Genomic DNA, 22,909 nt, shown 5'->3' on the forward strand with positions numbered 1-22,909 from the left:
AGCTGCGGTCCCATCCTCCCCGAGCAGACCAGGGAGACGCGGGCAGCGGGACCGCAGAGAGGCGCCGCGGTCCCACTGCCCGCGTCCTCAGAGGCTTTGCTCCGTGTCTCCCTGGTCTGCTGGCGGGGGGGAGGAGGCACGCAGCTAGTCCGCCCCCCTTTCCCCAGCAGACCAGGGTTTTCTCGCGGACGCCTGGGGTAGAGCAGCTGGGGCGCTGCCAGGTTGGTCCAGTAGCGCTGAGGAGCGGCGCTGCGGGACCAACCCGGCAGCGCCCCAGCTGCTCTGTCCCAGGTGTCCAGATTCAGCCGCTGTTGAAACTGAATAGCAGCTGATTCCAGGAAGCCCGAGGCAAAGCTGCTCTGCCCCCGGGCTTCCTGGAATCAGCCGCTGATCAGTTTCAGCAGCAGCTGACTTGGGGACACCTGGGGTAGAGCAGCTGGGATGCTGCCGGGTTGGTTCCCGCAGCGCCGACGTGCGGCGCTGTGGGGACCTACCCAGCAGCGCCCCAGCTGTTCTGTCCCAGGCGTCCAGATTCAGCCGCTGTTGAAACTGACCAGCGGCTGATTCCAGGAAGCCCGGGGGCAGAGCAGCTTTGCCTCGGGCTTCCTGTAGTCAGCCGCTGGTCAGTTTCAACAGCGGCTGAATCTGGACACCAGTTCCGACTTACATACAAATTCAACTTAAGAACAAACCTACAGTCCCTATCTTGTACGTAACCCTGGGACTGCCTGTATTTAAATTAGCACAACACTTAAAAATGACCCCCGATCAGATGATGTGCAGCTTTCAACAGTTTTAAAACAAGAGTTATGACTTATGCTGCTGCTGTTGCATGAAGGCAGCATTTCAGTAACAGTCAGCTTTACTGTAGTTTTTATAACTTACTCCAGATTAAAATTGTATAAAATATTTGCCCCCTTGTTCAAGAGTTTTAATAATAGAGCTATGACTTTGAAGTTGCCTTCTCTTCCAGTTTTCAAACTGTGCCACATAAAGGTGTCTAGATTTGAAAACTGTGATTCCCATTGGCTTCAGTCATTAGAAGGTTGAGGTTTAAATGTGTGTGTTTAATACCCCTCCCCCCCCTTTTGTTTTTTCTGTAAATGGGGGAAAAAGCAGACTAAAGATAATCCAGGAAGTTGAACACACACAAAATGCACTATGGAGAAACCTGTAAATCTCAATTCAATCTCTCTCTCTGACTAAGTTGCAGCTATTTTACTTTCTAAAAATACAGGAAAAATGTATATACAAAAATCTTCCTTCACCATGATGAATTCAGAAAAGCCTCGCTGAGTGAGCTCTTTAAAATAAAGCAGATTCCAAACCAAATTAATCCTGGTGTAACATTGATTCAGTGGCATTGCTCCAGGAATTAATTTGCCCCTTCATCTCTATACAAGTTAAAGGCTGGTAGCCAATTGTTTGAGTCATGTGGTATAATATGCTTTTGGATTGTAGACAATTAATCCTCCTTATGCTTTTGCTGACAGACTATTTAGGTCTTATACAGAATGTCTTCACTTTCTATGTTGACTTATGGGCCCATTCCAAACCCCAGTAAAATCAATAGAAAGTCTCTCAATTTTTCCAATGGATCTTGAGTTCCTGCTCCAGTTCTACTGGGTTGTCTTGTTGAAACAAGGGAAAAAGTAGTTTAAATTTTGTCCATAATAGCATCCAAGACTGTTGGATTAAACATTATATTAAAGATACAAATGAAATTAATGTAAACTTCTATAACCTAGGCTAGACAAAAACAAGCAAACAACAAAAGCCCCCCCCCCCCGCCCACCAAACCCATATGGTAGGAAACAATGCTGTGTAATACGGAACAAAATTATTAAATATGTAGTCTAATTCTTTCCACCAAATTTTTAATCTTCATATTGATTTTTGGACTAGGGCTGCCAAGCAATACAGTACTGAAATGAGAAAGCACATGTTTGTTTTTAGTTTTCACAAAGCTGATTCCAATTTTTGAAATCACAGGAGTCCAATCACCATGGGGGTGCGTCTAGACTGGCAAGATTTTGCACAAAAGCAGTCGCCAGCTGTCTACACTGGCTGCTTGAATTTGCGCAAGAGCACTGACGTTTTAATGTAAGAATTCAGTGCTTCTTGTGCAAATACTTTGACGCTCCCGCTCAGGGATAAGCCCTCTTGCGCAAGAATACTTGTGCAAGAGGGCCAGTGTAGACAGGCACCTTAATTTTTTGCTCAAGAAAGCCCAATGGCTAAAATGGCCATCGGAGCTTTCTTGTGCAAAAGCACGTCTATACTGGGCACGGATGCTTTTGCGCAAAAGCATCCATGCCAATCTAGATGCTCTTTTGCGGAAATACTTTTAACGAAAAAACTTTTCTGTTAAAAGTATTTCTGCAAAATCATGCCAGTCTAGACGCAGCCCTGGTGTTTAAATGCCAGGCTACAACAGTGATCACATAGATATAACTGTAGCCTGTTTTAAAAATAAAATAAAACCCGCTTTTTATTTATTGGATTATATGTTACTATTATTAGTGTATGATGGGAAGGTATTATGAAGGCATGATACCTGCATGGGAGAACTTTAGAATAGAAATGTTGTAGGCAACATGGATGGAAAGCAGCACAAGTAGTGTGGCTGAAAGCTTGGCATTGCCATAAGTTGTAACTAGTTTTTCAACAGTTTAAAACATTGTCTAGTTACCATTTCAAGGGGAGTGTTGTTTGTTTTTTTCTTACTATAGAACCTAAATACCCCAATCAAAATTGAAGGCCCATTGTGCTAGATGATATAGAAACACATGGTGAGAGAAAGACGTCCTGCACTAATCTGCTTACAAAAGATGGGAGATAAGTAGTGTAGTCAGTTACTTCCATTTTACAGATTAAGTGACTTGCCTGAGTCATATGGGAAATCTGTGGCAGAGCTAGGAATTGAACCTAAATGGATTGAGTTCCTGTCCTGAGGGTTTAAATGCAAGACCATTTTACTGGAGTTAATAGGTTTTTTTGGAAGTTTGTGAACCAGGATGGAAGTATGGCAGCGTATAAGCGACATACTCTGTTGTTCAAAGAGCTAATTGTTCCATTGCCCATGTCTCTGGAAAATCTATTTATAGACTATTTCCATGAAGGAGGCAGCAAACATTGCATTTACACTTTTTTTTCTGTGACATTGTAAAAGTTCAATGAAACCGACAGAGATCGTCTCCTTTGCAAAACTGGGGCATGCATTTCTGTCAGTGTAGATGTTAAGAGGCTTAATAAAGGGCACAGCAGCTGACAAGTGAATCTTTAATCCCTGGAGGGCTCCATTTATTTGTGATTATGGCAAAGCAGTAAGTGTAATACAAAAACCAAGCAAACAAAACATGCTTTTAACTCATCACTTTGATGTATGTTCAAGACCAGGCTTTTTGTATGCTTTGGGTTATGATGGTGACTGTGGATGTTAAGCAGCATGTATCCATAAATTGTGTAGTCAACAAATTGTTGACTACACGATTAATCAATAAGGGATATCACCCAGTCCCAGTTCATGTTGGGGCATCAACTACCCCTGTTGCAGCTCTGCATTGATAATAATTTAGAGCTGGGTGGGCAGCCCAACTTAGTCCTGGCTCACGCCAGGTTCCGGGAGTGACCCTCCGAAATTACTTCAGAGCTGCAGTGGAGGTAGCTCCTGGGACCCAGTGCCAGCCCTCTAAAAATTTAGGGAATGGGGGGAAATGCATGTAGTTAATAGCATAAACCAATAAGCTTTTGCTTATTGGTTAATCATTAAATAGTCTACACTGTTACATCCCTAACGGTCACCAGGCTTCTCAAACTTTCAATATACATTTTAAAAAAACCTCCAGATTTGGGAGTCAAATGCTGTGGGGTGTTTCTTTTGTACATTGGTGTCATTGTTAGTAAGTGGCTTGTAGCTCGGGGGTGGGGAGGGGGGTAGTGTTTTACAACATCATACTGAGCAAAAACCCTTCTATTAAGTACTTCCAACCCTATTAAAAGAGTGGAGGAGGAACAGAGGGGAGCCTTGCTTATGGCCATGTAACAATGTTGACCTTGTCCTAGTCAGGATATCTGTAAAGGGTTAATCTTTTCCATTAGTTCAGAGAAACTTCCTACTTCAGTCTTTTTTTTTTTTTTTTTTTTTTTCTTTTTTCCCTGAAAGCCAAAAGCTCACATTGCACATGAGGGTCTTTTAGTCATTTCAGTATGATCAAACACAAATTTAAGTTCCCTTTTTTCCATAGTTTTATTACATGTTAAACAAAATGAACCCTCCCAGGCCTCTCCATCTATATGGATATACTTAATAACAAAGGTATAGGATTGATAGTCTATAAGCCAGTGAAGAAACTCTCATATGGAATTGCTGAAGAAACAAGCTGCCGCAATATATTTTGTCATTCAGAAGTTTTGTGTGTGTGTCGGAATGTCTACTCTTCAGCTGGGAGGAGCTTCCATGTTTGAGTAGACAAATGCACACTAGCTTTTCTTGGGTTAACATGCTAAAGATGGCTGTAGCTGGGAGTACAGGTTGAACCTCCCAAATCTGGGACTCCGGTCTGGCTACAACCCTGGTCCAGCAAAGCCTTGGAGGCCAGAAGTGGGAGCCAGCAGAGAGAACGCAGGACTGGGGAGCACTGGCTGGGTCAGTAGCATCTGAGTCAGGCGGTGGCTGGGGACCCTGGGTCCCAGCTAGGGACAGCAGTGGAGCCAGGCACGGAATGGGAGGAACCCCCCACATTAGCCAGGCCAGGCGGTAGCTATGAGCCCAGGCCATGGAACCCCAGCAGGAGCAGGACTGACCCCAGCAGCAAGGCCAGCGGTGGCTAGGTGGCCCCAGCTAGGGAACCCCGGGGAAACATTCGGCGGTAGTGGGCTGGGCTGGCCAGGTGTTGGGGGGGGGGTCCCCTCCAGTCATGTGGTGGCAGGGCCAGATGGTGGCAGAGGAGCATTGGCCAGAAAGTCTAGGGAATCCCGCGCTGTCATAGGGCCAGCAGCATCCAAGCAGGGCTGGTGACAGCTGAGCAGCCCAGCTGGGGAACTCTGGTGGCAGCAAGCATGGCTGTAAGGTGGGAGCCCCAGGGAGTGGGGCAGCCAGGAAGGGAGCATTGACCTCCTTGGTTTGGAATGTTCAGGTCCTGAGGGTGAAAGACCAGGGATGTCCAGCCTGAAGCATGGCAGTGACTCCGGTTAGCAACCTGAGTTTGTAGTTTTGAGCACCCTACCTTGAGCAGAGTGAAAAGTGTGTGTGTGTGTGTGTGTGTGTGTGTGGCCTCCTCAGGGTGGGAAGCATGCTCCCACCTGCAGTGAAACCTAGACCACTATGGATATGCCTACACTGCAGGCTTCTTGAACAGGAGCGCATCCACACTCCCATGCGCTTTTGCACAAGAGATGTGCTTTTGCGCAAGAGTGTCTATGGCAGTGTGGACGCTCTCTTGCACAAGAAAGCTCTGATGGCCATTTTAGCCATAGGGGTTTCTTAGGCAAGAAACCCCTGTTGCTTGTCCACACTACCTTCTTGCTCAAGAGGGCTTATTCCACTTGGGGAAAGGAATAACTCTTGCTCAAGAAGTCCTCTGTTCTGATGCCTTACTGTAAATGTACTTGTGCAAGAATGCACATGCAGTGTAGATGACCTGCAAGTTTTTGCGCAAGAAGCCTGCAGTGTAGATGTAGCCTGTGTGTATTTTAGCAATATGCTAGAATTAAAGTTAGTTGCCAATCAGTTAGCTAAAGTTTACTAATGTGTCTATAAATTCTAGTGCAGACTCTCTAAAAACCTTTGGTATAGGTAGGAGACAAACATTTATCTTGGTTGTGATTCTCTACAGGCTCTATGTATGGTGAGCCATGACCATGAACAAATCCATCTGAGTGCCTATATGAGCGTTTATGGCCTGTTTGGTGAGCCAAAGTTTATTGGCTATCACTTAGCTCAACTTATAACCCAAGAAAAAGCTCTAGTGTAGACAATAAGCTCTTAAGTGGAATGGAAGAGAAGGAACATGCACAGATGGGACAGAGTGGCACAGAGGGGGGCAAACTACAGCCTGGGGGCCACATGCAGCCTGACAGCCATTTTAATCAGGCCCTTGACTGCCCTTTGCAGAATGGGGTCTGGGGCCCCTGCTTCTGGAAGCTGCATGAAGCAGCATAAGCATCTTTCCCTTCCAGGTAGCTCCTACATGTACAGGCAGCCAGAGGGTGCTATGTGTGTCCCCACCTCAAGCAATAGCTCTGTAGCTCCCATTAGCTGGGAACTAGGGCCAATGGGAGTTGCAGGGACAGTGCCTGCAGATGGGGGGGAGGAGGGGAAGGCAGTGCACAGAATCTCCTGGTTGCATTTTAAATAGGAGCCAGCTAGAAGGGGTACATGCCACTACTTCCAGGAGTTGCTGGAGAAGGTAAGTACAGCCTGAAGCGCTGATTGGCCTGAGGGTGGGGGGAGCATGCAAAGTCTCCTCCCACCCTGCAAGGGGCACAGTGTTCTAAGCGCTGCGCATTCCTTGCAGAATGGGCAGGGTGGAAGGAGACTTTGCATGCTCCCCTCTTGCCCCCAAGCCCTGATTGCCCGGGAGGCGGGGGGAAGTGTGCAAAGTTTCTTCCCACCATCAAGGGCACAGGCACCTAGCTTTTCAGAACAGCTGATGGTTCTCTTGGTGGGGGGTGTGTGATGAGGACAGACTTCACGTGCTCCCTTGCCCACATGCTCCCTTACCCCCAGACCAATCAGGGTCTGTGGACGGGGAAGCACAGAAGTGTCTTGGCCCCTCCCCTTCCTCCTGAAGCCCTGCCCCTTCTGCCTGAGGCTCAGGGCACTTAAACAATTTCTGACGTGGTCCCTGGTCAAAAATTATTGCCCACCCCTGATGCAGAGTCTCATTCACAGAGGTGTCTTTGCTTGTAGCAGCAAGCAAAGAGTGTACAGGTTGGATCTCACAAAACCAGGATTCTGTGGTCCAGGAACATCCGTGGTCCTGCTGGACCACGAGTCATGGTTAGAAACCCGACGGGGTTGGGGCTGAGACTGGGACCGAGGCTGAAGCCCTGGGAGCGTAGCTGGGGTCATGGCAGCCTGGACTGCCAGGGCTACAGCAGTACAGCAACCTGTCCGGGGTGGGTGGGGGTGGGGGTGGTGGTGGTGGTTGGGGCCGGCAACGGGGAGGGGTTGTGGATTGAAGGACTGGTAGTAGGGGACCTCCCCTGGTCTGACAGAGTCCCTCATTCAAGACTGGTCCGGTCCCAAAGGTGCTGGACTATAGAGCTCCAACCTGTATTAGGAGATCTCCTATGTATAACTTTTAGTTACGAAATGTGTTCCTAGGTCTCTAAGTAGCCTGTTTATGGCTCTTTATTAGAGAAATCACAAGAGAAAGGAACTGAAAGATTAGTTGAATTGTAAAGAAAGTGTCAAATAAAAATGAGCATAAAAGGTTATTTCAATCTCTGTAGTCTTCCCCTATATGAGAAATATCCCTTTACAAGAAGAACTGACAGTATTGTATTTGTTTTGTGCTTAATAAATGTGGAGTGAGGCTTTGTAGTGGGCTGGAGGCTAATTGTAACCTTGGGTTATTGAAACTGAATGACTTTGGGTTTTTACAGGCCTCACATTGATTGTTTTCTTTTTTTGAGAATTAGGGAGATTTGAGAACACACCACAAAGAAACCACATGGCTAAATGCTATGAGGTCTGTTGTAATTAAAGTGCTCAGTTTTTACAGAGTAGCCGGCTATTGAGTGGGTAAGGTTCCTTAATTAAGTAGATGGTGGATTTGGAAACAGCCTTGATGCTCTTACTCAACATGTGACAAATACTGTTTAAGAGAAACACGTTATTCTATAGCTATTTTATTTTGATTTCCGATTAACAAGCAGTGCAAGTGTTTAGGGGGATGTTTTGCAGTTGACTGAACAATTTTATTACTGAAGCAAAGTCTCCCATCGGCATATTGCAAAATGTATGTTTGTAAAGCAAGTCTAGCACTGAAGAGACCTATTTCTTGATTTGTAGCTTTAAAAAACAAAAGGTTGCTAATAAATGCATTTTTCTGAGTTACATCCAGGGGATTCTTGAAGTGTTAGTTTCAGGGCAAATTGATTTAAATCAATTTAAATAGCCAAAAATTGATTTAAATCAAGTTACCAAAAACACTAAGACTGCTTAGAGTGCACTTAATTTTGGAGTAAGCCTCATTGAACTCACTGGCTCAATGTGTGTGTGAGGAAACAAGTATAGAATGGGATTCCCTTGGAAAAGCTGAGTTATGGTGAAGTAAAATAGGGAATAGACCTATGCCATCACCTTTATGGTTTGTGGCCATGATCTTTCAAAATAGGAGGCATGTATAATATAACAAAATAAGAAAGGACATTCAGAGGCAAAGGACATTCTTGATGTCTCTTACAGTACAGAAAGCTGCAGTATACTAGAGTGACAAATTCTAAACCTAGTTATCTAATTTTTTATTTATATATATAAATATGAGATATATATATATATATAAATATATATATATATATATATATATATATATGAAGCATTTCAAATTGAGCTATTTAGTTTACTAGCCAGTTGATCCACTCAGCCATATTCACATTTTTATATGTACATCATTTTCTCCTAATAAACAGTTTATGATGTTTCATTCTTGCACTACTTACCATTTGACACGCTTTCATTTTTTTACCCAAAATATTCGCGGGGGGGGGGGGGGGGGGGGGGGGGGGGGGGGGGGGGGGGGGGGGGGGGGGGGGGGGGGAAGAAATCTCTCATACCCAGAAGCTATGATAGTTTTTCTGTAGCAAACAAAATATAGGAAGCTGTACGTGTGCTGAGTAGTGGCTTCCCTTTTCCTTTCCAGTCCATTCTACTCTTCCATTTCTATGCTGCCTCCATCCTGTCTGAATTGTCTCTTTGTCTTTAAGATAGTGTCTTAACTCTCTTCCATGCTTGGCTGAGGGCCAGCTCCACATAAGCACAGACCAAAACCAATTCTATCCAGCTTTTGCATCTCTTTGCACATGTTACTTTTTAGTCTGCTGAGAAACAAATTAAAAGCCCAGAACTTTCAAGAAGGAAGAGCTAGTAGTGAGACTGGACAGACTAGAGCCTTTAATTCATTTTTATGAGACTGTAAGTGTAGGTGTAGCACATTTGTGGAGACGCTTAATCAAACTTTTTTAAATGATAAATTTAGTATATTTTTAAACTTTTTTTAAAAATAGTTGATTTTGTCCACCATGGTTAGTTTATGGCTGTGTTGAGGAATAGCCTCCTATGATTACTGCATACTGTTTTTATTTTAAACATAAGGAAGCTTCCTAATAGTCACTTAATGAAACGACACCATTAAAAAGGAGAAACAAACCAACGTAGAAATATAATAGGAAAAAAAAATTTGCTTGATCACAAGCAGAGCTTTTTAGTAAAGTACAGTTTCTGGTAGGGATGTGAATAGTTAACGGGTTAACGTCACCCTTACTGGGTGTAGGGTTGCCACCTGATTTCAACAACAACACCGGACACACTTGACGTTATATCACAATCTACATTACATCTTATTTAAAAAATACCGGACATCTATATTTTCTCAACTTTTTGTTTCCCAAACAGAAAGCTCAAATTATGGAATGGCTGGTTCAAAACTGGACACCTGGAAAACCCTAACCAGGTGATTTTTCCAGTTACTGTTGACCAGCGGCCTGACTGGGCTGGAGTAAGGGCCCAGCCTGGCCAGAGCAGCCCCTTCCATCTGTGGCATGGTACTTGAGCAGCTCCCTGTTTGCTGCACTGCAGGTGGGTGGGGGGTGTTCCTGTTTAAGAGGTTAAATATAATATTTAACCAATTAACTGATTAAACAGGATTTTACATCCCTAGCTTCTGCTTATTCTTGCTGGCACCTAAGTCCTGTGCTGAGAGACCAGTAGGACATTGTCTCTCTTTGTAGTGGACTTGGTAAGAAAGTTCTGAAATGGTAGCTATTTTAAAATATTTTAAAGCTGTGGCAAGAAGTAGTCTTCTGAAAGGCATTTAATCCTTCCTAAATATTATGCAAGGACAGAAAAAGTTCCATCATTAGTAACACTTTCCAGCTGGGTGCTTCAAACCACCTTTTAGTTGTTAAATAAATCTCAAAAGTCAAACCCCTTTGTAAAATAGAAATATTAGAACTGGAAGGAACCCTGAGAGGTGATTGGGACCAAGCATTGTTTAGAGTAGACCATCTTTGACAGGTGTTGGTCTAACCTGATCTTAAAAAAACTCCAGTAATGGGGAGTCCATCACCTCTCTTGACAATATTATTTGTGTTTAACCACCCTTACAGGTAGGAAGTTTTTTCCTAACATCCAACCTAAACCTCTTTGCTGCAATTTCATCCTGTTTCTTTTTGTCCTATCCTAAAGAGAGAATATTTTTTTCTCCCTTCTCCTTGTAACAACCTTTTATGTACTTGAAAGCTGTTTATCAGGGATTTTCCTACCCCCCCCCCCCGAATTTCCCCAACACCCCCCCAATTTTATGAACTACAATGCCATACAGCCCACCTTCACCCTCAGTCTCATCCCTCATCGGCCCTGACACCCCCCCCATAAATTCGAACACACACCCCCGATTTCAATTCCTGGGGAGGCTACTGGCTGTGTGTCCCCTCTAAGTGTTCTCTTTTCTAGACTAAACAAACCCAGTTTTCAATCTTCGCTCATAGGTCATGTTTTCTAGACTTTTAATGATTTGTGTTGCTCTTCTCTGGACCTTCTCCAGTTTCTCCACATCTTTCCTGAAATGTGGCACCCACAGCTGAACACAGTTCTTCCACTGAGGCATAATCAGTGAAGAAGAATTACTTCTTGTATCTTGCTTTCAACACTCCTTTTATGATATCCCGGAATTATGTTTGCTTTTTTGTTTTTGCGGTGCCACACTGACTCATATTTAGCTTGTGGTTCACTGACCCCTAGATCTTTCTGCAGCACTTTTCTAGACAGTCACTTCTCATTTTGTGTGTATGAGAAACCAATTTGTTCCTTCTAAATGGAGTACTTTGCATTTGTCCTTATTGATTTCATTCTTTTTCTCAGGCCATTGTTTATCCAGATCATTTTGAATGATAGTCCTATCCACCAAAGCACTTGCATTTCCTCCCAGCTTGGTGGTATCCACAAACTTTATAAGTGTGCTTTCTATGCCATTATCTAAAACTTTGAAGATATTGAACAGTACTGGACCCAGAACTGATCCCTATGGAATTCCAGTAACCTCCACTCACCTAATAGTAGCCCCATCTAGGGCCTATACTACTTTAATAATATTTCTGTGTTATAGATTGGGAAAATGAAACTAGACTTCAGTCCTCCCAACTCCCAGGCTGAAGCCACTAGATGACATTCCTGGGTGGAGGAAGGAGTGGACAAAAATATGTCTAACTTGCGAAACTTTGATCCTGTTGAACAACATTGCATTGGTTTTCTGGCCTCTGAAATGGAAGCCCAGACAGTAAGTCCTCCAATCTGCCATTTACAACAGTGGATCAGTCCCCCCTGTGCAGTTTAGTTACTTTATAGTTCAAAATGTTATTTACAGGATAGTATAATTTTGTAATACAGAAAGCTTTGGGATTCTTTCAGGATGTTTAGATGTCTGTTCAACCTTACATTGATTTTACTATGGACATTGGTAAAAATCATTCTCCATTTGTCGTTTGGATTTAAATTTTAAAGAGAACAAATCCCTCTGAAAAGCCTACTGCTGTGTTAGGCTTGACATAAATGGCAAGCTGTCTGTATTAATACATGGAGATTAAGTTTAGCTGATGGCAAGACCAGTTGGTTTTGGAACAAAAATGTTTATTAAAGTGCTTAATATGTTCTGGTCCCTGGAGAGATCTTCATTACTTATAATGAATCTTCCCCTGCTCAAGAACATGGAGAGATTTAAGATTTTTGCCTTTACTTTGGACATATTCTAGAGAAGGGAAATGCCCAAGGACAAGCAATTTTTTTTAAAGAGTGCACATTCCTATTAAAAGGAGGAAAGATCAGTGTGTAGCTTTGCATCATGCCCACATTTGATTTAGTTAGTTATATTTGTTACTGTCACAAGCATGGTGATAGCTCTATCCTATGAATATTTTATTTATTTGTGATATGCACACAACTTTTGAAGAGAGAGATGAAGATCTTCATTTGGATTTACACTAATTTGATGTATTTGTTGTTCATGCCAATTTCTCTTTTTTAAAGTAATAAATTAATCTCTCCACTAGGTGGCACCAAAGTTTTGGAACTTGAGGAGCTAGTACTGCAGCACAAATCCACCCATTCCCTTTCTTCAGTTGAACATCAAATTTCCTCTTTAGAGACTGCTTTTTCAGGTAAATACTCTCCTTACTAAAGACAGTTGTGCACCTGTGCAGTTCACTGTCTGAATTTCCCTTTTAATGCTCCTGGAAGCAGAATCTTTGTTTCCTCCAGATGAGAATGCAATTCACCATTAGCTGTTGTGGTGATGGCTGTGATGTAATGGACATGATTAGGTTTCTTCCATGAAAGACATAAGCCACTGAATTTGAATCTTTAAGTAACCAAGTTTCTTTTTTTTTCTAGTACAGTAATTTTAATTAAATAAATCAGGGGAAGAGAATATAGACAAAGTTTTCAAATCAAATGTTTTTCCAAGAGGCATTGGGGGCTCTTTAAAGGTGGTATATTTAATAAAGGCTGGATACGCAGGAGTAGGTTTAAAAAAAAAAAACCCCTACACATGAAGTCTCTTGCTCCCTACCCCTGCCCTGCAAGAAGCACGTGGCACTTCTAGCGCCACACTCTCCTTGCAGGGAGGGAGGAAACTTTGCACGCTTCCCACTGCCCCCAGGCTCTGGGCCTCCACTGGCAGGGCCTCCACAGGCTGGATTAACATGCTTGGTGGGACGGATCCAGCCCACAGAGGCCCTTTTGCCCCTGTTCTATGGTGATACTCCTTTTAGCCAGGAGCTAAAAAAAAAAAAAAAAAAAGGAACATTTTGAAGGGTAACTATTCTGTATATTTACAGATAAATCTTTCCTATAGTCATATGTGCCCTTGCTTTAATGATGTCCTTAACAGACCCTCTTTGCGTCAAAGAACAAGGGTTTCAGCACATTATTGGAAAGTAGCCAGATTTAAAATATAGACAATTGAAAGGTAACTCAATGTTTTTTGTTTTTTTTTAAAGTGTGTGGTGAAGAAAGCCAAAGTATTAAAGAGAAAATTCATCAGCACCGCACAATAGATCTGAGCTCCAAAACTTTCTTTAGATGTGCTGTCATTGTCCATTCATGACAGTTGGAGTTTGGCGCACGTAAGGAAAGCAAACTAGACAACTGGAGGTGAACACTGCAGATTTAAGAAAAAAATTGCATTCTTGGGAGTAGTTGCTTGCTCGTTTCTTCAAAGGGTCTAGTCTCTTTCATAGTTCTGGGTTGTTTCCTTTATTTCGAATTAGCCTCATGAGACCATTTCAGGTGTTGAACTAGGCTGGCTTGTATTTTGCTCTTTTATTAGCTTGCACCTTTTGGAATAATCTGCCTGCTTCCTGCAATGCAAATTGGAGGGATATTCCTCTTCTGAAATGGCTGATGAACAAAATGGAAGCTACTGAGCAATCATTTGGAAACTGGCTATTTAAAAAAAAAAAAAAGCCAGCTAATTAGAGCTTTGTGTAAGAGACAGCACTTTGTGTAAAACACCAAAAGGTAATCTCTCCAAATCCCACTGAGTACCTCTAAAGAGCTGTAATTAACCCCATAGTATTCACTTTATTCATTAAAATTTAAGTAAATGTTTTCTATCCTAAATAAACATTTGTAGCTGGGAAAACCTGACACCTGTATTTCCGAATAGCAGCAATAATATTCAGAGGCCAGATTAAATGAAGACCCTCATTCCTGCTTCAGCACAATGGAGGTAAAATTAGCTCCTGAACAGCTGATTTAAGTCTATACCTTTCTCCATAGAGTGAAAGGAAGCATGAACCTCAAATGCATGCTTCCTATGTGTGTGCCAAGTGCTATAGTCACCACCCATTTCTGCTATTTAAAGGTGGTATATTTAATAAAGGCTGGATATGCAGGAGTAGGTTTAAAAAAAAAACCCACTGATGGGAGGTCTACCTGTCCTCTTATGCAGTGATACACCACCGAGTTTGCTTGTGTGAGCCTCATGAAATTCTATGTCTGATTGAAGTTTGGGTCTCATGCAGAATGAGGAGCATACAGATCACAGGAATGTCTGTGCACGGGGTATCACCATAGAACAGGGGCAAAAGGGCCTCTGGGCTGGATCCGTCCCACCAAGCATGTTGATCCAGCCTGTGGAGGCCCTGCCCACGGAGGCCCAGAGCCTGGGGGCAGTGGGAAGCGTGTAAAGTTTCCTCCCTTCCTGCAAGGAGAGTGTGGCGCTTAGAAGTGCCTCATGCTTCTTGCAGGGCAGGGATAGAAAGCAAGAGACTTCATGTGCTACTCAGTCCCTGATTGACCTGGGGGCAGTAGGAGGGAGCATGCAAAGTCTCCTTCCACTGCCAGGAGCACGGGTACCTTGCGGGAACCACCAACTGTTCAGAACAGCTGGCGATTCTCTCGGGGCGGGGGGTGCAAAGCAAAGACTGTGTGCTCTGCCACCCCCACACCAGACCAATCGAGATCTGAGGGTGGGAAAGCACGGAAGTGTCCTGGCCCTGCCCCTTCCTCCTGAGGCCCCTTCAAAAATTTTTGAAGTGGCCCCTAGTCAAAAATTATTGCCCACCACTGCCATAGAATGAGCGACACTGACGCGTATTCATCCTCACGACACCCTGAGAGGTTGGATAGTATTATCCCCATTTTACAGATTGGGCCCTGAGGCACAAGCAACTAAGTGAGCAGGGAATTAAATCCAGGTCTCTTAAGTCTCAAGCCAGTGCCCCAGCTACTGGTCTACCTTTGCTCTCCATGAATTGCATGCTCCCTGAATGTGCCAATACAGGAAAAGCAGTGAGTAATTGGAGTAATGACATGGGAACTCCAACAAATCTATTTCCCTCCCTCAAAGGGCAGAAAATGGATCCAAACAGAGACAAAGTTTCCCTCAACCTCACAGCAGTAATAGGGGACAGGGTAGGAAGTGGGGCAGGGAAAGACACGAGTGCAACATCCTGATCTTACATATGTGATGTTTGCTTCATTATGATGGTGCAATATGACAAAGTTGAGTCCTAATGACTCACAATCCTGTGTTGACACATCGTGTTTGTATACTATTGCTTGTTAGGATTTCAATGTAAATAAAAGACTTGGGACTAGAGGGCTGTACTATTTTTGTCATGTAAGTAGACAAGATGAAACTAAAATGTTCATGTAGTTGGGACAGATCCTTTAACTGCTGCTGTACGCCTGTGACTGTCTTCATTTGTACCTATCACATGGCATTATTTCCCTACTTAATTTTTTTTTAAAGCTCAATTAAAATTTTTTTTACAGGAATGTAAAAACAAAATTCTTCTTCTAGACTCCAGCAGCCCACCTGACTTTTATAGAGAGAGAAAACAGTTCACTGCTAAGTTTTTGAACTTTACATCAGAAATATAAATATCAGGTCTAAATAGCAAAGCGATTATCTTACATAAGTGTTAGTCATTTGTACTAACCTGTGATTAAAAATGCACATGTCTCAGCACTTGCTTGCCTCTTTTCTGAAGCTACATTTTCCATTTCCTAGGCTTTGACCTCAGGCAATGGATTTTTAAAGCAATCACATCTTGATAATTAATGTTAAGAATAAATGTTTCAACTTTGAGAGAGTGGTTTGCTTAATAAGTACCTAGCAATTTAATGTAACAAATTTGCAAACAATATAGGCTTTTACTAGAAGTTGCAGTTTTCACAGGCAATGTACTCTGAGCTCTCAGCTATAACACGTTTTATTTTCCACTGTTGAGTGTCTTCCTTACCAGCTGGATTGACAGGCAGTGATTGATCCAGAAGAGGTCAATTTATTGAGTCTAGGAAAGACACAATAAATCAACCGCTGATTGCTCTTAGTGTTGACTCTGGTACTCAACAAGAAGCATAAGGGGAATCGATGGGAGAGTGCCTCCCGTTGATATGCTGCAGTGAAGACACCAAGGTAAATGGATCTAAGTATGTCTGCTTCAATATGTTATTCGTGTAGCTGAAGTTGCCTAACCTAGATTGATATCTCCCATTAGTGTAGGCCAGTGGGGGGGAGGGGAGGTTTGTGTGTGGACATAAGGGTCTTTCTAACTTTGTTACTGCAGTTACCACCACTGCTAGCCTTTGAGTTGTCCATATCTTAGAAAGCTTAAGCCCTCACAGAAAGCATTATCTGGGGGGAAAAAGCCATTATTTGTAGTAACCAGGGCTTGACAAATTATAGAAAACCCTACTCGCCAGACAAAAAAGGGACTCTCCTCCCCCCACCGCGTGACCCCCACCGTGCAGGTGCACGCCACCCGGAGAATGGGACAACCAGGACATATGTTTGCTTCTGTGATGGGGCGAGGCCGCTCCGCAGTGGCAAGGACGACCCACCCCACACTTCAACGGTGCTGACCCCCGTGCTGCACGCGGAGTGTGGCGTTCTGACAGCAGTCTGTGCCACTTGCTCCCGTGCGGCTGTCCAGATGAGCCGCGTGTGCGGGGGGCAGAGTCCTGGGACGCCGCTCAGCTGGGTGGCCGCACGGGAGCAAGCGGCGCAGACTGCTGTCAGAACGCCGCGCTGCCCATGCAGCACGGGGGTCGGCACTGTTGAAGTGTGGGGCGGGTCGCCCTGGCCACTGCAGGGCCGCTCCACCCCATGTCTGCTCGCCAGCTGCCAAAGTCTACTCACCATGGGCGAGTGGGTGAGCGGATTTGTCGAGCCCTGGTAGTAACTGTAGCTGAAGAATTTGAAAGGGGTTTGGAAAAAAGGGAAAGATACATAAGGGGAAGAGAAAGAATAAAATCTCTTCTTTCTGCCCTTGACTGGTCTCCCTTCTATTTTTCCCTAAAAGAGGCCCATCCTCTTCCTTCCAGAATTTTGTCCAGTTAGTCTTATTTATGTTTTAACCATTCTGGTTGAGTCATAAGTCACGAGATGTAACAGTTAACTCGAACTAAGGACTTAGAGTTAACATTTGATTACCGCGTGTAGCTGCGGGCAGTTAGTTCGGTCTAGGGGGATTTAAAAATGGCACCCGGACGGGAAGATGCAAATAAAGCCCAGGATATTTACATCCCGGGCTTCATTTGCAACTTCGAATGCCTATTTTTAGCCTCCCTAGTTCGAACTAGGGGGCTAGTGTAGACATACCCTATGAGCCTGCCACTTCTCCTGTTTCCTGTGGCAGCAAGCCCCACTGTGTTCCATTGTTTGACCAGGGCCAAAAATCCCTTTTGGTTTAAGGGTGAGCGTTGAGAATGCAGAATAGGAGTCCATGTAACTGTATCTGAAGGTTCGTTTTCTTAGAAGTCCCAGACATTGGAGGAAGCCCTGTCCCGAGGAACGGCAAATACACCCCTCTTTCACCCCTCTCGTACACAGCAAGGTGCTTCTGTGAGCTTGTCAGGAGAGAAGGACATGATGCCATTGAGGTTCAGCCCTCTTCTACAAATTGGAGGATCTGATCCTGCTTTGGTTGAAATCAATAGCAGAACTCAGGGACTGATCCTGCTGTCACTGATCACCATCTAACTCTGAATCCACTTTTTGCTGTTCTCTTATTCCCTAAAAAGCAACAGGAATTTGTGATTGAACCCAAAGCTGGCAGACTTACAGGGCAAACTCAAACAGATTCCTTTGGTTTCTTTTCTTTGGATTATTATTTTCTGCTCAGAATTAACCTCCTAAATGGTAAGAGCTAGGACTGGGGGAGCAATACATTTTGAAGGGGGGGGAGGGGCTTTACAAATTTCTAATGTGGCTGTGGACTGCCTTGGAAAGGGCGGGGCCTTGGACAGACGAGGTGGGGCCGGGAGAATTGGCAGGCTGGATCTGGATCACAGTGAGGTAGGACCACCAGATGTGGTATGCAGCTTCATCTTATCCTAACTTAAAGCAAGGTGAGGGGTTTGGTTATGCCAAGAAAATGGGATGTGCTTGGAATAGGATTGTTTTCCATAACACAGAAAGGGAGGGTACTGATAGAGGGAGTTGTGCTGCAGAGTACTCTGTCCCAGTGGTCATCGGGGGACAACTATACTGCAGTGTGTCCACTGGGGTGGCCGCATCAGAGGAGTGGCCAGGGCTCTCTATATTGCTGGCCACTGGCCCAGGTAAGTGGCCCTCCTACCCCAAACCCATCCCACTGGCATTCCGCTGCAGTGCTGGACTGGGGTGAGGGAAGGTGTACAGCTGTACACTGTGGGGAGGGAGGCTGTACATCCTTCCCCCACCCCCCGGAGGAGCCCCACTGGCATTCAGGGTTGGGCTCCACAGCGCTGCCCTGTTTCCCCCGAGGTGGGGGCAGGCACCACTGAACTACTCTACTATACCACTGGACTTTGAATCCTACGCATATGCACATGCATGCTCACACACACACACACACACACACACACACACACACACACACACACACACACACACACACACACACACACACACACACACACACACACACACACACACACACACACACACACACACACACACACACACACACACACACACACACACACACACAGTCTGAGCCCTCTTTCACCCTCCCCCCCTTTCCCACCTCCTACCTGGACTTTTGCATCCTCCCCCCAGTCCTGCCTTGAAAATCCCAACCCCTGCCCTGACTGTTGATGGGAGGAATGTCGGGTAACTCTAGAAGATTCATATTTCCGCTTCTTGCAATAAATGTGAAAATAGAACCTTGCGATAATGCTTGCTACCTTTTGAACTTAGAACTCCAAGAAAGTATACTGAGAAACTCCATCCAGCATTAATCATGCTCTTTGGTGAAACTAGACAAGTCCCTGCTTGCATTGACTTCTAATATTCATTATAATATTGCATTAGCTACTTCTGAGGTAGTAGTCCCTCCCAGATAATCAGTGGAGTAGTCCCTTCTGCTTTAATTTTTTCCTGTTCTTTTAACATTGTTATTTGCATAACATCAACAGTACACCCAGAGTTGATTCCACATTATTATTTCACCATTTTAACATCCAGCATATAACTAGATGGTGAAATGTCCTAATGTTTTACTTAAAAAGGATTAGGCTAAAACTTATTGAGGGTGTTAATACTGTACAACTTATTCTGTACATAGGCTGCTTCAGGTATTGAATGTAGCATCACAAGTTAAACATCTAACAAACTCTGCAGCATTTTGCTGTATGTGTAGTGTTTCAGGGACCTAGACAAAGGAATATAATGTAGAAATAGATTATGATCCTATTTATTTATAACTTCTATTTTAAAGGTTAAAATATTGCAAGGGTTATTTGTAATAAAAGTCAGAGTTTGCTGTCAACCAATAGTTGATAGAAATTCTGCTGCCCAGAGAGAGGAAAGGGCTGACAGCTGGAGCCACCCTGCCCATTGGGGTAGTGTCTGACAGCTGGCACTCACCCGGCTTTGTGGGGCTGACAGCCTCGGCCTCACCACGCCAAGTTGAAGTTGAGGCAGTCACCAAATATCACAGAATCCCTGACCTCCATGACTGACTCATATCCTTAATCAGTCATGTAATGCAAATAGGTCCTGATGTTAATGCTACAGACATTAACAGATAGATTCCAGTTCTGAACAGTTCCCTAGCATATCCATGTTTAAAGCACCCATTTGTCAGTGCTTATAGGGTCCTTTTACACTAGTTTTCCTGACTGTGTGGGAAGATTTTTCGTAGGAGGAAAATCTGATGCAGACGTGGCAACTCCCCTGAATTTATTGTGGGAACTGATTTCTAAGTAAAATGAACCTTTTCGAATGATCTCATGATAGAACTCTCAAACATCAGGATTCACCCCCCACCCCCACCATGGCTTAATTTTACTTAGAACTCACAGTCCACCTCCCCCATCTCCTGCTTGTAGAGTTGACAGTGGGATCCCAACCATCCACAGGCTCCAGCTGTCAGCCCAGGAAATAGGAGGGGTGCCTACTGCAGGACGCCTAGGCCTGGGGAGATGAAGAACCCTAAGAGAAGAGTTCAGGAAGGCTGAATTATGGTCAGAGCTGCAGGGATGTGTGTGGGAACTAATGGAGGGGGGATTGTATTGATGGTGGATTCTGAGCAGATGGAAGGGTACTCCATTTTGAACAGACGGGTTGAGTTGATAGGGTAGGGAGGGATGAACTGATGAGGTGATTGGGGGGGGTTGGACTGAACTGAGGGGGTTAAGGTGGGAAGAGAACTAATGGGGGGGACTCGGTAGTAGGATTAATTGCTGGACAGGGTCAGATGTAAGTGTTAGGGCTCCTGCAGCAGGACCAAAATCACCTTATCCGGTATGTTTAGTGGGTAACACTAATTGTCACACATCCACAGCTGGGAATGGGCAGGGGGAGTTTTTTTTTTTTTAAAAAGAAACAAGCAAACCGAAACCCTGATTTAAAGCACAGTGTTAACAAAAAAAAAATCTCATGACTTTTGATCTCTTGAAGCTGGCAATACTGAGTGATTCTCTGAATAAAACTATACCGGGGTGGGGAACTTACAGCTCATGGGTACTGCCTGGTGGGGAGAGGAAGTATAGCTGCAGACTGCTCCTCCTTCCCCCACCCCAGCTATGGGAATGACAGGGCAGGGAAGCTCTGTCCTTGCACTCACTTAGCTGGGAATCGTGGCCAGTGGGAGTGATGGGGGTCAGTGCCTGCAAGCACAGGATGGCACAGAGTCACTTGTGTCCCTCCCCCCCCCCCCCCCCCCGGGAGCTGCCTATGGAACAACAACAACCTGACCCTTTTTTTTCCAATTTTTAAAGCTTTTCAAATTGATGCATCTGAGCACTGGAGGTCAAAGGTGAAATCTGTTCCTTTCTTCCCATTCCCCCACTCTGGCTTCACAACCAGTTTCTCCAACTTCTGCCCCAAAAGTTTAGATACATGGCTTTTATAGGGCCTGATCCAAAGTCTGTGTTGGAGAGGCTCCAATTTAATTTGGAGGGCTGAACCAGACATTTCATCCAAAGGGCTCCTGGAAGCACTTCAAAAGGGAGTAATTCAATGCACACTGAAGTCAATGGAACTCTTTATCATTGTCTTCAGTGGTCACTGTGGATGTGTCTACAAGCACCCTAATCTCGAAATAAGATATGCAATTTGTGCTACACAAATTGCGTAGCTTATTTCGAATCTTTCAAAATAGCTTATTTTGAAATTTGGTGCACCTGCACAGCGCGTTATTTCAAAATTTGGTGCTATTTTGTGCCATCCCTTATCCCTCATGCAACGAGGTTTCCCGGAATTGTGAAATAGCGCACCCGTTATTTTGAAAACTATTTCGAAGTACTGGGTGGCTTGTTAAGATGCGGGGTAGCTATTCCCGAAATAGCCGTGCAGTGTAGACGTACCCTGTATTAGGTCCAATATTTGTAGGTGGGCAAGCAGAGTAGTGTAGCATGGTTGTGATTAGGATGTAGCTCTTTCGACTCCCAGTCCTCACCAGACATGAAATTTATTTTTGTTCTTTGTTCACTAAGTTTATCGCTGTGTCCGGGGAAAAACAGCAGTATCCATTGGATGTTGGCAGTTCCCCTTCTCTCCCAAAACTACTGAGTTTTCCCTGAGTGCTGTGCACTACAGTTGCTCCCTAGGAGAGTAGAGGAAATCCAAGAGTAATTCTTATTCTACATGACCTTTTCTTAAATGCCATAGCCTGAATGTCATCACAAAAAGAAACCGCAAATATTGAACAAGGACTGTGAAGGAGATTATGAAAAGGATAAAGTAAGAGAAGGGGAATTGTTCAGACAAGTCTCTCAGGAAACTTGATGATGATGTAATATGTACTGTGGGACATAACATAGTTGAAATACAGGCAGTCCCCGGGTTACATGGATCCGACTTACATCAGATCCCTACCTACAAACGGGGTGAGGCAACCCCACACTAGCTGCTTCCCCCCAGCAGACCAGGGAGACACGAAGCTAGCGCCCCCTGACCCCCCAGCAGACCAGGGAGACGCGGAGCAGCTTTTCTCAGCAGACACCTTAGGACTGAGGGAAGTGAGGTGTGGGAGAATAAAACTGAGCTCTGGAGAAGTGTTTGGCTAGAGTTTCCCCTACAGTATGTACCAGTTCCGACTTACATACAAATTCAACTTAAGAACAAACCTACAGTCCCTATCTTGTACGTAACCCGGGGACTGTCTGTACTACGTAGAGCTAGAGTAAGTTGTTACCAGGAGGTGCTGTTGTCAAAAATAAAGCAGAGGGCAAGAAATACAACTGATTAGTTAGACCAGAGGTGGGCAATAATTTTTTAAGTGGGGTGGCAACTTCAAAAATTGAAGTTGTTATGGGCCTTGGATGGAAAGGGTGGAGCCTTTAAAAGCAGGAGTTGAAAGGACTCATGGCTCTCCTACAGCTCCGAGGCCAGGGCCAGCCTGAGCCATTTTGGCCCCCTGGATGCCAGGTGCACAGCACCACCCCTGGGGTGCGCGGCTCCGCCCCCGGGCTCATGACTCATGCGCGGCCCCGCCCCCGGGCACATGCACAGCGCATGCGCTGCCCAGCCACTGCCGATGGCGCGCAGCTTGGGGCTACCTGGGGCGGGCTGCGCCTGGCTGTGCAGGGCCCTGTGGCCGCAGGGAGAAGGGTGCTGCTGGCCAGTGCTGCGGGGGTTAACACGGCCCCTACCCTGGGCAGCTGCTGCAGCCTGCCAGGAGCTGGGCTCCCTCCGTAGGTTGGTACCCTGGGCAGCTGCTCGGCTAGCCCACCCCTTAGTCCGGCCCT

At 44.8% G+C, this 22,909-nt stretch overlaps 1 protein-coding gene across 18 annotated transcripts in view; it reads left to right on the forward strand.

The window, feature by feature from the left end:
• The window catches only part of COA1 (cytochrome c oxidase assembly factor 1), an 88,513-nt gene that overhangs the window by 8,527 nt on the left and 57,077 nt on the right, over positions 1-22,909 (forward strand). For 7 of the 18 annotated variants that reach the window (XM_089776535.1, XM_089776518.1, XM_089776526.1 and 4 more), the window contains exons 2-3: positions 11,334-11,504; positions 12,274-12,381. The exons of 5 other annotated variants lie outside the window; for them this stretch is intronic. The gene's annotated coding sequence lies outside the window, so the exon portion shown is untranslated. Of the gene's footprint in view, positions 1-11,333; positions 11,505-12,273; positions 12,382-15,960; positions 16,149-22,909 lie in introns of all 18 variants that reach the window. 6 more of the 18 variants (XM_089776519.1, XM_089776527.1, XM_089776525.1 and 3 more) reach the window with 3 other exon arrangements.

The sequence above is a fragment of the Pelodiscus sinensis genome, chromosome 2 (genome assembly GCF_052426305.1).
Source record: "Pelodiscus sinensis isolate ZL-2025 chromosome 2, ASM5242630v1, whole genome shotgun sequence".
In the NCBI taxonomy this organism is placed as follows: domain Eukaryota; kingdom Metazoa; phylum Chordata; order Testudines; family Trionychidae; genus Pelodiscus; species Pelodiscus sinensis.